The sequence below is a fragment of the Gorilla gorilla genome, chromosome 8 (genome assembly GCF_029281585.2).
Source record: "Gorilla gorilla gorilla isolate KB3781 chromosome 8, NHGRI_mGorGor1-v2.1_pri, whole genome shotgun sequence".
Lineage (NCBI taxonomy): Eukaryota > Metazoa > Chordata > Mammalia > Primates > Hominidae > Gorilla > Gorilla gorilla.
In genome coordinates this window covers 103,393,634-103,409,907 of record NC_073232.2, presented here as the reverse complement: position 1 = coordinate 103,409,907, position 16,274 = coordinate 103,393,634, and the positions used below count along the sequence as shown (strand labels likewise).

The 16,274-nt window shown below is 39.6% G+C and overlaps 1 long non-coding RNA gene and 1 pseudogene across 1 annotated transcript; both read right to left on the bottom strand.

The window, feature by feature from the left end:
• Positions 1–279: 279 nt before the first annotated feature.
• On the bottom strand, positions 280–16,274 carry LOC129525136 (uncharacterized). Its single transcript, XR_010135118.1, has 4 exons — positions 16,152–16,274; positions 14,964–15,070; positions 14,053–14,181; positions 280–460 (listed from the first exon to the last, which is right to left on the bottom strand). It is a non-coding gene; the product is annotated as an uncharacterized lncRNA (long non-coding RNA).
• Positions 7,025–9,035, bottom strand: LOC101137772 (ATP-dependent RNA helicase DDX18-like; annotated as a pseudogene).

The window sequence follows — 16,274 nt, the reverse complement described above, 5'->3', positions numbered from 1 at the left end:
CTACTACATGTTACAAAGTTGAGTGTGTGTGCCATATGCATGTGCACACATATGTGTGATGAATTTCTTGTGAGCCCTTTGAAGCTCCATGTCCTTAGCAGGGTTCCCTACACTTAGAAATTTGGAAGCCTTCCTTTAAGTAACACTCTTGTTTTCTGTCCAAATCCAAAATAAAAGTGACAGTAATTAGTAGCATAAATCAACAAGCAGAATGTAGCAACCAGTACAGAGAGACTGGCCTGACAGTCCTCAACAATACTTTTATTTTTATATATCCACTATGCTCAAGATTAGTTTATTAATTCTGTAGCAGGTTAAGGGAGTGGAGGCAGCTGGTAATCGTTCATTCATTTATATATTTTCATTCAATAGCCATCTGCTGAATGACTTGTATGTGCCAGGTCCGGGTTAGGGTTGGGGACTCAATATTGAATATGACTACACAGCCCCTGTTCTCAGCCTAGTGGGAGAAAAGATAAGTAAATGAGCAATTGCACTCTGTGTGAATGTGCAGTAATGCAGGGACACAGGATGCTGAGAGAGCACATAGTTGGGACATCCAACCCAGACATGGTTGGTAGGTTAGGGGGTGGTTATGGGGAAAGTCTCTTGGGAAAAATAACTTTGGGGAGAGTGGCAGCCATGGAAATAAACCACTTGGATTTCCCTTCAAGAAAGAACGTACTGTTCAGCTTCTAGAAATGCAGTTATCTGATAGCATCCAGCTGTTAGGCTCTCAGGATTAGCCTTAGCTTTCAAGCTGACCCCACATTCTTGTAGGCAGGGGGAACAACTTTGTTCCACTCTGTCATTGTGCAGAGTGGAATGGATAGTAGAAGGAAAGGGAGGAGAGAGAGGTAAGCAGGGAGTATTGTGGCACAGATCATGGGGGACCTTGTAGGCCATTGTAAGAACACTGGCTTCTACTCAAAGTGATATGAGGTGAGAGGAGGGCGTTGACTGGGCACTGGCATAAGCTAATTCATGTTTGATTCAAGTTCTCAGCCTTTGACTTTGCTCCAGCCCACTTCCTTCCCTTCAGTCAGTGACATCCATCCCTCCAGGGGACTGCCAGCCCTCCAGGGTACTTGCACCTAGCAAAGCAATACACCTTCAGAGTGACTCCTAGTCTGACAGATTAGAGCAGCTTCTGTGCAGTGGGAGTTCTAAAGAAGCTGAAGATTTCATTTCTAAGTTCAAGAGTGTTATGTCCTTATAGACGAGACTATGCGAATTTTTTTTGTGTGCCCAAAAGTTGTAGAGGTTATGAAACATCAAGGCTAGGACATATGCCAGATGACATCCCAGAAACTTTTTAGGGTGACAGGTAAAATAACTGGTTTTTATCCTTGGAGAAAGAACCAACATCTCTAATTGTCCTCCAAGTTAGACTTGCCTTCCCTGACTTGTGAAACCTGGTTATCAGTGAGCTTGGCAGGAAGGTGGCCGTGAAAAGGTCCTGGTTGGTGTACAAGCCCAAATTTGGAGCATGAGTGTTTATTTTCTATTCTCTGTCCTCTGAAGATTTCCATGTAGAGAGTTGACCTGGGCCTCAAGGTAACAATACAGGCAAAAAGGGAATAATTTAGAAGAAAATTAATTCCTCCCTTGAGGAACAATTTCTGTTTATAAATTTTAAAATATGTTTTGTGTTTTATTTCACTATTTCCTAGGATTTCATTCCTCTAGCTGAACTTAAAGCTGTCTCCAGAAGGCCCATGACTTGCTAGCTTCTCATCCAGCTGCAGAATACACACCAGGACTGGATGTGCTTGGAAGTCCACTTTCCAGTAGATTTCTGTGGCATCAAAAACAACTCTTTTCAAAACCACCTGGTCCCAGGGAATGCTAGTTTCGGGAAGGTCAATGCTGGGAATGAGAGCAAATCTGTTCCTGTCTGCAATTCTTTTCTTCATCCGGGTCTCTGAGCTAACCTGGCCTTGATAATTCCTGGTCCCAAGTGCCACAATGAAGACAGTGATTATGGCCACCACCATCATTATAAAAATAAATAAAAGAGATACTTAAAATGCTCAGAACTGATGATTCACACATGTTAATGGTGAATAAACACAGAAAAGTATTTTAGCATCGCTAATTATCAAAGAGGAAGAAGGAGAAGGAATGTAGGGCAGGCAAAAGCAATAAAGTTGCAAACAACTAAAATGGCCCCCAACAGGCAATTGGTTAAATCTGGATACTATGGAATATCTTGGAAATTTCTGTTAATAAAAAAATTGTATTGGCATCATAAAATATCAAGAAATCAGGTCACAAACTATATATGCAAATATGTTCTTAGCTTTCAAAATAAAAGCATTTAAAAAGAATACTCTCCAAATATCAACAATATTTATTTTTGGAAGTATAACTATGAATAATTTTGATTCTTCCAAATATTTTTCTGTAATTTCCAATTTTCTAGAATAAACATGAAACAGGAAAGCCAAATCAAAATAAATTATAAGAAAAAATAAAAGAGATATTAAAATTATACACAAATTTTTCCTATAGTATAATTTTCACAGAAAAAATGTTTGAGACAATATTTTCAGGAAGTCATCTAATATTGCTGTTGGCTTTTCCTCACAAGAATATGATGTGATGGCAATAAAAAGTTGTTCATAAAGTTATGATTTAAATGGTTAGACTGGTCTCAGTGAAATTCAGGGTCAGCTCTACAGTTTAATCATATTGTTTTTACTGGCTACCAAGGCTAAAGAAGTATAAGTCAACTGCTATAATTCCTTAGTTAGTGGGAAGTGGCACATTTAAAGGGCACAAATCCATTCTCTTTGCAGCCCTCTATCACTTTCACTGCAAATGGAGAAAAACAGAGGAAAACTGAAGAATCATTTAGTTAATATGATAGAAAAGAAGGAAGGAAATAAGGGTGGTGGGGGGCAGGGTGGGCAGGGGCCTTTGGAGAGCATGCGACACTTGCAAGATCCTATGAATGAGAGAAAAGCAATGATGGAAACAAACATTTACTAAATCTTTCCCTGTGTTTTGTAACCTGAAATTTCCAAGATATTCCACTGTATTCAGATATAACCAACTGCCTATTGTGGGCCATTTTGGTTGTTTACAATTTTGTTGATATTGCCTGCCCTACATTCCTGCTCCTTCTTCCTCTTTGATTATTAGTGATGCTAAAATACTTTTAGATGTTTATTCACCGTTAATATTTGTGAATCATCCTTTCTCTGAGCCTGGGCTCTTCTAAGTGCTTCCCCCATATAATTTCATTCTCTACTCATGGAACATAGAAATGGGTATCATCTTCTCCACTTCACAGGTGAAGAAACCGAGACTCAGAGAACTAACTTGCCCACGATTATACATTCTAGTAAACAGTGAAGCTGGAAATGCAAACTACCTTCATAACTCATTCTGAAATTACATGTATGTACATGTGTTTGCATGTGAGTGCCCAATGAACATGGCTTTGTCAAGGATGGAGTTTTCCTCATCTAGTCACCTGGAGCTCAGAGAAGTGAACTGACTCAATCGTGGCCATGGAGGCATCATGAGGACACAATCCACCAATTAACAGTCTAAATGAATAAAGCGTAATTTGTGTTGGAGTTTCACACCGGCTGGGCAAAAACTTTGAGATGGAGTGCAAGCTTTGGTTGCATGGGAAAGAGAGAATCATGAAAAACAGCAGAAGGTATGGAAGATGATGTCTGTGAGAAGCTAGTCTATGGGAAAATTTTGGGGTGTGTTGACAAGGGAGTATCATCATCCAATTAGAAGCTCCTCATAGTACCCAAGATTCCCATTTTCCTAGGATCTGGGGAGTGGGAAGTCTGAAGGGCAGATCAGAGAGTCTTATTGCTTCGGGACAAGGACAGCCGAGGGGAAGTCGCCAGTATTTGAAGAGATACAGCAGCAAGTGGGATTAAGAAGAAAAATTCAGATTTAGAAAGCCAGACAGAAAAAGGAAGGGGCTGGACTCTAAAAACTGCCCTCATCCTAAGACAGGCATTCTTTAAACATGTCCCAGTACTCCTCACACTCTTGTAAAGTCACTTCTCTTCATCAATGACCTGAAAGTAGTGCTGCTGGTGGTCAACCAGTAGGCAGGGAGACGAAAAATTATAGAGCAAGAACTTCAGTACCGAGACCATGGTCTCAAAGAGGGTCTTCATGGTCCTCTTTTGTATCTTTTTGATGGTTTATTACAAGACTTAGGGCTCTTCCATGTGAAAACGTAGCATTTGATATCAGCTAATGGTAGAAGCATTACGGGGAACACTTTCCAGGGAAGCTATTTAATGATCATTACAATCAGTGCATTTGAATCTTAGATGACCTAGTGAGTCATTGTCTTCTGCAATTTTACGAGACTATGAGTTTTTGGACTATGAGTCTTTAAACCTCCTATAGGGCCTAATGTGGTGTCTTGCTTACAAATATGAGGTGAATGAAAGACAGACATCCAGGTGTCTTTCCAGGGGTATGTTGGAGAACCTAAAACCTATCTTCCTACAAATACAGTTTGGTTTAGTTCTTCTCAAGTGTCTTCTTTGGATTTGCCACATTGGAACTCCTCAGTCACCAATGTGTGCCTGTTATTCAGCAAGTACCAAGAAATTTTCCTTTGGTTGGTTTTCACTCTCCACGGCCAAGTCTAGTCATCAGAGAAATGTTTCTAAGAAATTTAATAGATTTTGTCATCTCTGTTTGATGCAGAATGTCTGAGAAGATGCCAGAGCTAGACACCTCCAATTGCAAACACGGCCCAATTACAACTAAATCTACAAACGGATCACTTTCTAGTTTTTGCATGTTGGGTGTTTCATATGCAGAGTTGACACTATTGGCTCTTCCTCAGTAAGATATACATCTCAAGTAGTTTTTGTGCAGTATGATGGAATGACCTGGCCTGATAGACAATATGATGGAGTGACTGACTATACCATGGACAGAATCATCACTATCTCCTGCCAATCTTCCACAATTCTAAGTTTTCTTATTTGTTCACTACAAATGTCAATATAGATTAAAAATCATTTACACTTTTTTATTAGCCTAGGAATTTTTGACCACCTTCCATGAGCCAGGTATTATGTGATGCCCTTTACATATAACCTTTCATGTCTCTATTATTCTATTTTATAGCTGAGGGAGTAGAGTTTCAGAGACACTAAGTAGATTGTCTGAGGCCAAACCTCTCTTAAATAGCAGTTAGGATGTGAATAAAAGTCTATCAAAACTCAAATTTTTGCTGTTTCTACTACACCACCATTCCTAGGTCACATTCCTAGTTGGATGGAAGGAGTTTGCTATGTAGACTATTCATCCCCAAATTGCCTTTATTATGAAACCTTATCAAAAACTTGTACAAAAATCTAAATAAATAACGAAGACTGCATTCTCATTTTTGTTTTTTTTTTGAGGTTATTATTAAATGACACAGGAAAATAACATGTTATGAAACAAGCTGGTTACAAGTAGTAGGTAGATGACTTCATTTTTGATAAAAAAATTAAAAAGCATGAACATGCATATAAAAATTAGATTAGGTACCAAATACCAACAGTATTTACTTCTGCTCAGTAATTAAATATTCTTCCCTTCACTTTTGTCTTTTAAAAAACATTACTTCTGAAACAAACAAAAAAAAGAAAACATGATCCTGGAGAGAGTTACTAAACATGAGGAATTAGGAATCCAAGAAGCCAAACCAGGAGCCCAGCAGTCAAGGTTGGAAGCCCAGGACAGGTCTGACCAGGGTGATAACGGTCAAGCCCAGAAATGGAAGATTGTTCTTTTCTTTTCCTACTGGAATATTCTTTACCAAACAGTTTCCTCTACATTAGATATTAGCACACTTACATTTAATGGGATCCTATGATTAACCGGCACAACAGCAAAATGATGCTAGCAACTTTTGTTTTGAATTGCTACAAAATCTATTATTTTGTAGTTATACATTATACAAAACACACTAGAAATCAAATGCTCCTACAACAAAAAACCCATCTGACTTCGCTGTTTTTTTCTGACTGTTCATTTTCAATCTTCACAACAAATGTATTTTTTGTTTCAGGGACTGGAAGAGGTAATTTTTCTCATAAAGAAGCAAACATTAATATGTGTTGGGCACTGTCTGATGGCTTGGCTCTAAGTCCAGGGCAGTTGCCCTTGTCTTCTAAGTACTGTACAGAGCGAAAAGGCTTACCAAAATCCAAACCACCTTGAATTAAAGAAATCTGAATGAGGAGCGGCACCATTCTTTGTATGTGTGTTTTTAAAGTCTTTGCTGTGTTACTGAATGAAGAAATGCAGCATATTATACCTCTATTGATGTAAACGAGGCTCAAACATCTCAATTCCACCCTCTTCCTACCCCACACTCATCAAATGTTATGACTGCTAGTGACACTTTATTCAAATTACAACCCATAGTTTTTGCTCTAAAAAACAAAACACCTGAGAAAGGCTCATTGCTTTAAAATCAAGAATCTATAAAAGCAATGCCACCCCAATCCTAAGGTGCTTCTTAGGTATTTTCCAAAGCTCTTTGCTCTTTTATACTACAGCATTTTCAGGAGGAGTCATTAGGTACTCTCAAGGTCTGAGAAATAACTAAAAACAAAAAATAACCTGAGACTCTTTTCTGCATTACCACCAGCTTCCCAGCACACTAGGTCACCTTTTACAGCAGTAAGCAAAGCAACCCATGCCACAAAAATCTTCACAAACCAAGAAGGAAAGGTACAAAAAGAATTATATTAAAACAATAACGTACATTTGTGTGTATGAAGGAGGGATATTTAAAATTTTAAAATATTATATCATCACAAGAAAGAGCAGACATTCCTTGCTCTGTCCTTGGGCAACCAAGAAAATTAAAGCCTGTTTTATATCCCAAAAATAAAAGAGACTTGATAGAAGTAACAGTGCTCAGTGCTTGCAACCCAAGTCAGTTTATACTCTTGTTAGACCAGTCCAAATTCTAAAGGCTACAAAAATCCTGTTAGATCAAGGGGGAAAATTTCATGTTAGGACAAAGTTATTTAAGATAAAGAAAGGCATCTCTTGAGTGAGGGAACTGCCTGCTGCAGATGACTTTTTGCTAATGTGTTTAAAGATTATGGACTTCTCAACTTTCTTGGTTTTCTGGTAGCCAAATCCTCCTTGCTTTTTCTGCTTGCCTTCATTGCTGTTCATGTTCAGATCAACAAAGGGAGGCAACTTGAAGCCAAATGACAGAGCAATGTGAGGCAAATTTAAGTTATTAATGTTAAAGATCTGTTTCAGAGAATAGGAATCATAGGCTCGTATGTATGATTTATATGCTTCCTGGGCTGACTTACAAAGAAAGTAGTTCTTTTCAATCAGTTTCTCAAGCTGAGACTGAATGTCAGAAATTTTAGATCAGGAAAAGTCAAATTCACTTAATGGAACCTTGGATTGTTTCAAGTAGTGAAGGAAACCCAGTTCTTCTGGGTGCAAAATGAACAAGGCATGCCTTCCCCCATTTAGGCCTCTGGCTGTTCTCCTCACACAATGAATACATTCCTTAGGGTCATCTGGAGGGTCATACTGAACAATCCTGTTGACTTCAGGAATGTCCAGTCCTCTTGCTGCCACATCCTTACACAATAGTGTTCCTGAATCTGCGTTGCAGAACTAGAAGAATGTGGTTGTATGCTTATTTTGCTTTTGCTTTCCATGAGTGGCCAAGACAGCAAATCAATGTACTTCAGCAACCCATAGGGGTATTTCACAGACATACAAGCTGAAAAGGAGACCATGAGCTTCTTCTTTCGGTTCTTCTTAAGGAATATAAAGAGCAGAAGGTATCTCTTTTCAGAGGGACAAACAAAGTATCCCTGCTCAAGACCATCCACAGTTGCATTAGCTTTATCTTCATCAACACCAACATACAATGGTTCCTTTTTCAGAGAAATCCTTGCCAGGTCCTCAACTTTTCGAGTTTAGGTGGCAGAAAAGAGCATAGTCTGCCTGCGTGTTGGCAAAAGTTTAATAATTTGCTTTAATTTATCTTCAAACCCAACGTCCAAGATACAATCAGCTTCATCAATAGCCAGACCCTGCAGGTTTTTATACATAAACCCTGGGGTATTCTGCGTATGGTCCAGCAGACGGCCTGGTGTGACCACAATGATGTTGATCCCATTAGCAAGTTTCTGTGCTTCAGCAGATCTGTTACTGCCACCTATTATCAACCCATAGGTGTGCACATGGTGAGTCATTAGCTCTTTAAGAACACCAAAAGTTTGCATGGCTAGTTGTCTAGTAGGTGAGAGAATAAGGACCCCTGTTCCATTCCTGGGCATGAACTTTAACTTAACAACGAGTTCAACTGCAGGGATGAGAACAGCCAAGGTTTTACCACTGCCTGTTTTTACAGCTGCTAGAAGATCCCTGCCTTCCAGAAGTGGTCTGATAGTTTTATGCTGAATTTCAGCCATGTTTGTAAAGCCCATTTCTTTTATTACCTTCAGAGTGTTTTCATTGACAAGATTACATAGAGAAGAAAATGAAGTATCCTCAAAAGCTCCTGTCAGTCCCAGGAGCAGGCTGGGCACCTCACTGTCATCTTCATCATTATCTAGCTTCTCCACATTATTTTCTGTTTCTTTAGGAGTCTCGGCACTTTATTCTTCAGATTCTCCTTCATTTTCAGTTTTTGCTTTTTTTGTATCAGGCCCAGCGTCATTCACCATTTTTCTCTTTTTCTTCTTCTTTTTCTTTTTTGACATTTCTGCATCTCCATTGGTTAATATGGTGGATTTCTGGGGAGATTTTTTAACTTTTACATTTTCCACTGTTTCTTGAGACACATCTCCATTTTGAGCTTCTGATAAGGCCACATTTATAGAATGTTTTGATTTTTTAACCTTTCTACCTCCCATTGTTTCTTCAGACACATCTCCATTTTGAGTTTCTGATAGGGTCAGATTTGAGGCCCTCTGCAACTTTAGGTTCCACTGCCACAATTTGAGGTTCTGCTTCTCCATTTCCTTGCTCAGGAGTTTCATCAGCAGGTGAGACATGCTGTCCAAGAAGTGCCTAGACCGCCGTGCCACAGTACGGCTCTGCATTCCCATTTTTTACATATTGATTTTGCTCCTCAAAGAACTCCATGAACCCAAGGAGCTGGTTGACGGAAGCCTCTGGTCATTCCAACTGAGTCTCCATTCCATCTAGGAGCAAGGGCCTCCAAAAAGCATTAAGTAGAAGGTTGCTTCCCCAAGACTCGAATACCAAGCAAATATTTTCTTCCAGAGTTGAGGAAGGTTTTTCTAAGGTCTCTTTAAAATTGCTCTGAAAATCTGAATCCAATGGAATAAACTAGATAGGGCTGTTGATTGCAGAGAACATCTATCACTAACTTTATACCTTTTCTCTTTTTAAAAATTCTTTTTGACATTATAAAAACAATATATGCTTATTGCAAAACATTAAGACAATACAGAGGTGCATAGATATAAAAGTGAACATTCTCGGTAGCTTCTTTCACTTACTCCCATTTTAGGAGGTAACTGTTAGGAGGTAACATTACCACCTTAGGAAGTAACTAGATTGTATATCACAAAATCTTTTCTGAGCTTTTATATCCCACCTCTATACACACCTGCATATGCATGCACAGACATACACAGTTACTTGCCTTTTCTTTTATATAAAAAAAGAAAGCATGCTCTAAATTTCATTATGCAGCTTTCAACTTAATACACCACACATAGATTTGTATGTCCATCAGTCATAATTCTGTTGGTTTATCACTCATAAATGGGAACAACACTGTTGTCCCCTCTCTTACATTACAAGTTTGCCATGAGGATTAACCATATGTTCAAACATACGCAAGGACAGTGGTACTAAAAAATGGCACAGAAGGCTTTGAGACGGCCATTGATGTATTATTTTACAGAGACATCATACAGATTATGTGATGAGCTCCAAGAGTAAGGATGAGGAAGTAATTTCTTGTTTTCCCACTCTGAATGGGACACTTCGTGATCTGCATATTACAAAAAAACATGAAAGTGAGGTCAGGCCTGGCAGGGAAATTGCTGGCTACGAGCTTTTAGGACAATTAAGAAACAGCAGGATCATTCTGGCACAAGCTTCAACCAGTTGGCAGAAAAATGCCTCTTCTGCTCCTACAGTGACTGGCAATTCTAAGTAAATGGCTAAAATTGCCTTTAATGTCTGCCGGCGACTTCTTTCCTGAAGTCTTTGAGTCTTGTTGCATTTGCTTTGATAATGAGTATCTTCTCTATTAGGGTAAATTTGACATGCATAAGGATTATTTCAACTCTGACAGGAGAGAAATTCACTTGTTTCCAGAATTAGGAATACTTGAAAATTTGCTCAAGTCTATGAATTTTTCCCTAAAAGTTTTCTTCTTTAAGACTCTGTTACCATACACAAAGACTATATTTTATATGATTAGTGACATACTAATAGGCATTTTGAAATATTAAAAATAGCTCCTGAACCCCTGTTATTTTCTTTGGTGAAGTCCAAGGACTTGGATCCCCAGTTAGGGCATTATTAACTTAAAATATTCCTACTCACTTAAATTATAAGCTGTCAATAAATATCACTTTTCTTTTAACTTCAATTCACAGTTTGCCCTGAGACTACATTGCTGACCATATGCCTTCCACCCCTGATACCTAGCCAAGGCAGCATCCATAATTGCCTGTTGGCTTCCCTCTGAGAGCCCAGTGTTGGACAGCCTGTATAGTATGATGGTTGAAAGCAGTCTTTGGAGCTCGAAGGGCTCTGCACATTTGCTTGAGTCCCCCCATAACATGGTGGAGATGGTAGCACCTACCTAAGAAGGTTGTTAAATTAATTAATTAGCCTATATAAAAAAGCACCTAGAATACTGCCTGGACCATAAAGTGTCATTATTACCGTATCTTTTGTATTTAAAGTCATTCTTTTTAACTTTTGTTATTGGGATGAGGTCAGTAGCTTTTTATGCTTCTGAGAGAGGAAAACCTCTTCATCTTGTTCCCTGTGTCATAACAGAAACAAAGAGGAAGAAGATGGTATAAGTTCAGTAAATCTTCCCCTCATATTTGGTCAGATAAGAGCAGGGGCTTGGAGCCAGGCTGCCTGGCTTGACCACTTACCACTAGCAAGTTTCTTAACCTCTCCAGCCTCAGTGACTTTATCTGTATAAAGGGGATAACAATTGCCCCTAGTCATAGGGCTGTTGGGAAAACCAAGACGATGTGAATAAAAGACTTACACATAGCGGGTGCTCAGTATAGATAGCTAGTAAGTTAATTCTGAGGCAACAGATTCAAGTCTACTACTACTGAGCTCCGACTATGTGTCTATTCTATATAGGGACTGCATTTAACAATATTCCCACAAGGAACACACATTATCTTCACTTAAATGATAAGGAGACTAAAGCTTTGAAAGGTTAAATGGCATGCAGCAGTTCTCCTGTTAGAAGGCCATAGAGCTGAAATGTGACGCCAGGTCTTCTGATTCACAGGCTAGTGTTCTTTCTTCTAAACCCCTGGATATCTCTGTGAGCCACGCATATCTGATTACCCCAAGGATTCTCAGGGTCAACAGTAAATAGGGTAGAGAGGCCGTCAGTCCCTGCCTTCTGCTTACTGCCAGAAAGCTTTCCAATTATCTTTGTATGACCAACACATACGTAAATGCACAACATGCTTTAAACAGTTAAGAAAAACATAATTTTCCCATAATCCTACTCCAGGATTCTTTTCTCTCAAAGTTTCATTGACTTTCTTGGAATGTCTAAATGACCCTTGGAATGTTTTTCACCAGAAAAGTTTTGTTGTTTTTTTCCCCACTGATTCCAAAACAGTGAGTTGACGCCTCTTCTTCCTGGAAGGATTTCTAGGTCATTACAAATAGCATTTTTCTTTATAGTTCTCAAGTGACCTTTAGTGCAAACATTTCTTTCTTCTTCCTGGGGTGGGTTCTGACATCATTCTCCAGGAACAAAAAGGCCTCCACAAGGTTGATTTATCCTGCTGAGATTCTGGAAAGGGTTTCTTCTCCTCTGACCATGTCTTAATTCACAATTGAGGGAAAAATATTTAGCAATGAGTCTCCCTATTTTCTTTGAGCTTGGTTTTTTAAAGTCAGTTATTCTAACATCTGCTTGGAACATTTTATTGTCCCTAGTCAGAAGTATGGTTTTGTATTTTTTAGCCAATTATTTCTTATCTTTGGTTACTTTTGCTCTTTTTTAATTCAAATCAGCCAGCATCTGTTCCCAGGATTCAGTGCCAAGGTGCCACCCAGTTTAGGAAAGCTAATCTTTGATCTTTTTCTTTTGCCTCTTCTTGGTACCACACACTAGTTTTCATCCCCAATTCCCCCACATTCTCATACCTCCCTTTGCAAATTCACTTGAGATTTTAAAAAGAAAAGAAAACTTTAAAAGGAGAGCTAAGATGATTGTTCAGATAAAGTGCTGAATCCATACAGCCAAAATCTGTGTGGTTTTCTCCGAGTTTGTTCTGTTCTGCCTAGATGTTGTGTGGCTTAATGGGGAGAGAAGCTGCCAGCTTAGAACAGAGCAGAAGGATTTTCAGCATCAGCTCCTCCCATGTCGTGGGTCTCTGGTAAGTTTCCCAGTCTTTTGTTACCCAGGTAGCTTTTTCATGTCATGGGCATAATGGTAGAAACCACCTCCATAGGCCAAATGGAAGGCACAACATTAATGTCAGGAGAGAGGCCCAGGTGGCTGCTTCCTTACTAAGACCAGTCTCTGATATTTGCAGTTACTTTTCTTTCACTTCTTGGTGCAAACAGGTTTTCTTTTAAACATAGCTAACAATGATTTTGCAGTTTCACACTGACATAAAATTTTTGTCCAGCTTTTGAAGGAAATCTATTTATGCATGATGAGTCTTCTGAATTCTAAATCACTGTTACAGACATTTTTAAAGTGAGAGTTGTGTAACACATGTAAGATGGAGTAACAAAACAGTTTTTAAAAGTGCTTGGGCTGGGCAGGGTGGCTCACGCCTGTAATCCCTGCACTTTGAGAGGCTGAGGCGGGCAGATCACCTGAGGTCAGGAGTTCAAGACCAGCCTGGCCAACACGGGAAAACCCCGTCTCTACTAAAAAATACAAAAATTAGCCAGATCTGGTGGCAGGCACCTGTAATACCAGCTACTCGGTAGGCTGAGGCAGGAGAATCGCTTGAACCTGGGAGGCAGAGGTTCCAGTGAGCCAAGATCGTGCCACTGCACTCCAGCCTGGGCAAGAGAGCGAGACTCCATCTCAAAAACAAAAAACAAAAAACACCAAAAAAAAAGTGCTTTAAAAGGACTTTTAAATCACTTAGTCATTCAATCAACAAACATTTATTTAGTGCCTTACTCTGTCAGATGCTACATTAGACCCCAGCAATATAGTAGCAAGGAAAAAGACACACAGTCCCTGTCTTCCTGGGGCTTAGAGCCCAGCAGTCTTCTGCCACCGCAGAAGGAGTTTGAATATGAGCTGTGGCTTTTCTAAGTCAAATGTAAAGTTTGACACTTGTCTTGAAACCACGTGAAAAGCCACAGGACAAAGGAAGAGAAAAAGATGTTAAAAAAAAAAAAAAAGATTATGTGATTCGCAGGAGCATTTTATCTCCTGAGCACTTTCCTAAGCAGGTGGACCTTTTTACCCAGGGCCATGAGCCTGAATACATTAATTCCTTCCATGGTGTGGAGATCAGTGACCAGCCAAAAACAAGGGCTAGTAAACTACTTCTGGTAGTCAAATCCAGTCTACCTCCTGTGTTTGCATGGCCTATGAGCTAAGAATAGTTTTTACATTTTTATATACTTGAAAGGAATCAAAAGAATAATAATATTTGGTGAAACAGAAAAATAATATAAAATTCATATTTCAGTTTCCATAAATAAAATTTAATGGGAACATAGCCTGGCCCATTCATTTATGTATTGTGCTATAAGGGCAGAGTTGAAGAATTGCAACAGAGACTGTATAGTTGGCAAAGCCTAAAATATTCATTACTTGGCTCTTTAAAGAAAATATTTTCTAACCTCTGGTGTAGAAAACTTTCTGGTGCTGTCACTTCACACTGCTTGGCTGTAGCCATCTCCTTAATTGCTAAGAGACATGGCAACCCCAAACAGCCATCTTCCTTTGTATTGCATGAAATACAGGGTAAGCTGTAGGAACAATAGAGAATGGTACATTGATAAGCAGGTTTGAATTTTCTTAAGCCACAAACTTGAGTGTGCAAAACTGGTAATATTATTTTGTATAATGTAACTTAATTTACTTAACATTATAACATGCAATGTTAATTATTTCTAGAAAACTTCTGTGTTTTCTCAATCTTTTCATGTTAAAATTCAGTTAATTCTGGATTTTCTCTATTGTCTTCCATCTCCTTTAGATGGCACCTGTGTGGGGTAGCCTACATGGTATTCTGGCAAAGCCTGCCTCTCCTGAGATGGATCCCACCTCTGGTTACTAGCACTCCAGCAATGTTCATTACCTCACCTGGTCTTGCGGCTTTCTCTTATAATGTACTTTTTCACTTCTGCCGGATACCTGGGTTTATCAGTGCTCTGCTACTCTTGAACTCTTCTCGAGTGTGTGGAAACTTTGCACTGCTCTTCCACGTTTTCTCTGGGGTTGCTAGAGATGAGTAGAAAACTCTGGCCTTCCCTGACCCTTCCCACCCGCCCCCCACCAACCTGGGATTCTGGGATAGGAACCAGGTCTGTCTGACAATGTCCTTGCATTTAATACTGTCATCCCACCTCTTCCCATAGCCAGCTTCTTGAGTGAAAAACGTCCCCAAGCCTGCTACTGCTCCCCCTGCAGTGGTGTCTCTTGAGTTGGAAAAACAGGATGTCTTCTCTTTCAGGGCCATGATCTGAGGCAGGCTGGGAGGAGGGAGGAGGAGGCATCTGGTTGATAGCCTTTTACAAAAGGAACATACTTGTGCTTCCCAGCTCTGTGCATGCTCCAGTCAGCTCAAGTCCGACCTATTGGCTCTGTTTGATTCAGCAACTTCAGACTCTGGTTAGGCCAGATGGAAAATCAGTCCTGGAAAAACGAAAATGTGAAAAACTGTGGCAGAGAAGGTCATTCACTCCCTCATAAATCTAAACACACTAAGCCCATTGAAGGACTTGCCAGGAAAATGTGATTTTCAGTTTTCTCTTTGGGTTCAATTTATCTTTACTGCTAAGTAGTCAAGTTGAATTAGATCCAGAACCAGATACAATCCTACCATTTTTCTTTGAAGGGAGGGACCCCCACCTTCCTGTCAGTGACCTAGCTACCCCATCCTAAAGACTGGTATTTCCTAAGTTAGAAATTCTAGCAGATCTTCTTTTAGGTTTCTGAACTGGGTGCACCCTAGGTTTCCTTTTCTCAGATGAATGAGTAATTGCATCTTTTCTGCAATGCCTCACTAAAGATGAGAAACAGTCACTCAGGATTGCATTTCACTTCATTGCATTTTGCTTTTTGCAGATGGCAATTTTTCTGCATCTTATGCTCTCCCTTGACCTGAAGCACAGCCCCATCTATCATCCTGACCATTCAAGTTTGTAGTTTTGAAAGATACGTAATAGAATGGAATACAAGAAAGAGCACACCTGTCCAGGAGACTTGACCAAATGAACCCTCGTGTCAATGAGGGCATTAGAATAGGCCCTGGAATACCCATACTTCCATGATATTACCACAATTGCGTGTAAATATAAAACACACAAAGCATTCCCCAGGCTGTTATTGGCAAGAATCATAGTTCTTATCCTATGAAGATAGGAGCAGAATAGAAGAGAGTAGTCCAGGTGTATTTCCTACCTGAAAGACAAAGTGGAAATTGATGTATAATTTTCCATATGGAAACAACTTGTTTCCCCACATTCATTTCCTCAATAAGGACAGATGCCCTAAGGCAGATTCCTTCAGGATGGAGTGAGAGAGGCCTTTTTTCAGCTCCCTGTGGTAGTCTTACTATATCATCACAGAGTCTTTGCTATGCCTTCCTTCAAGAGATGGAGTTTGATGTCTTTTGCCTGAAATGTGAGTGGGACTTAGTAACTCACTTTCTAATGTAGAGAATATGGCAGGGGTGATAGCATGTCACTTACAAAGACTAGGACATAAAAGATACCTCTGGCTTCCTCTTTGCTCTCTTTGGGATCTCTTACTCTGGAAGAAGCTGGTTGTCATGTCATGAGAACACTCAAGCAGTCCTATGGAGAGGTCCACATGGTAGGACCTGGGGCCTCTTGCC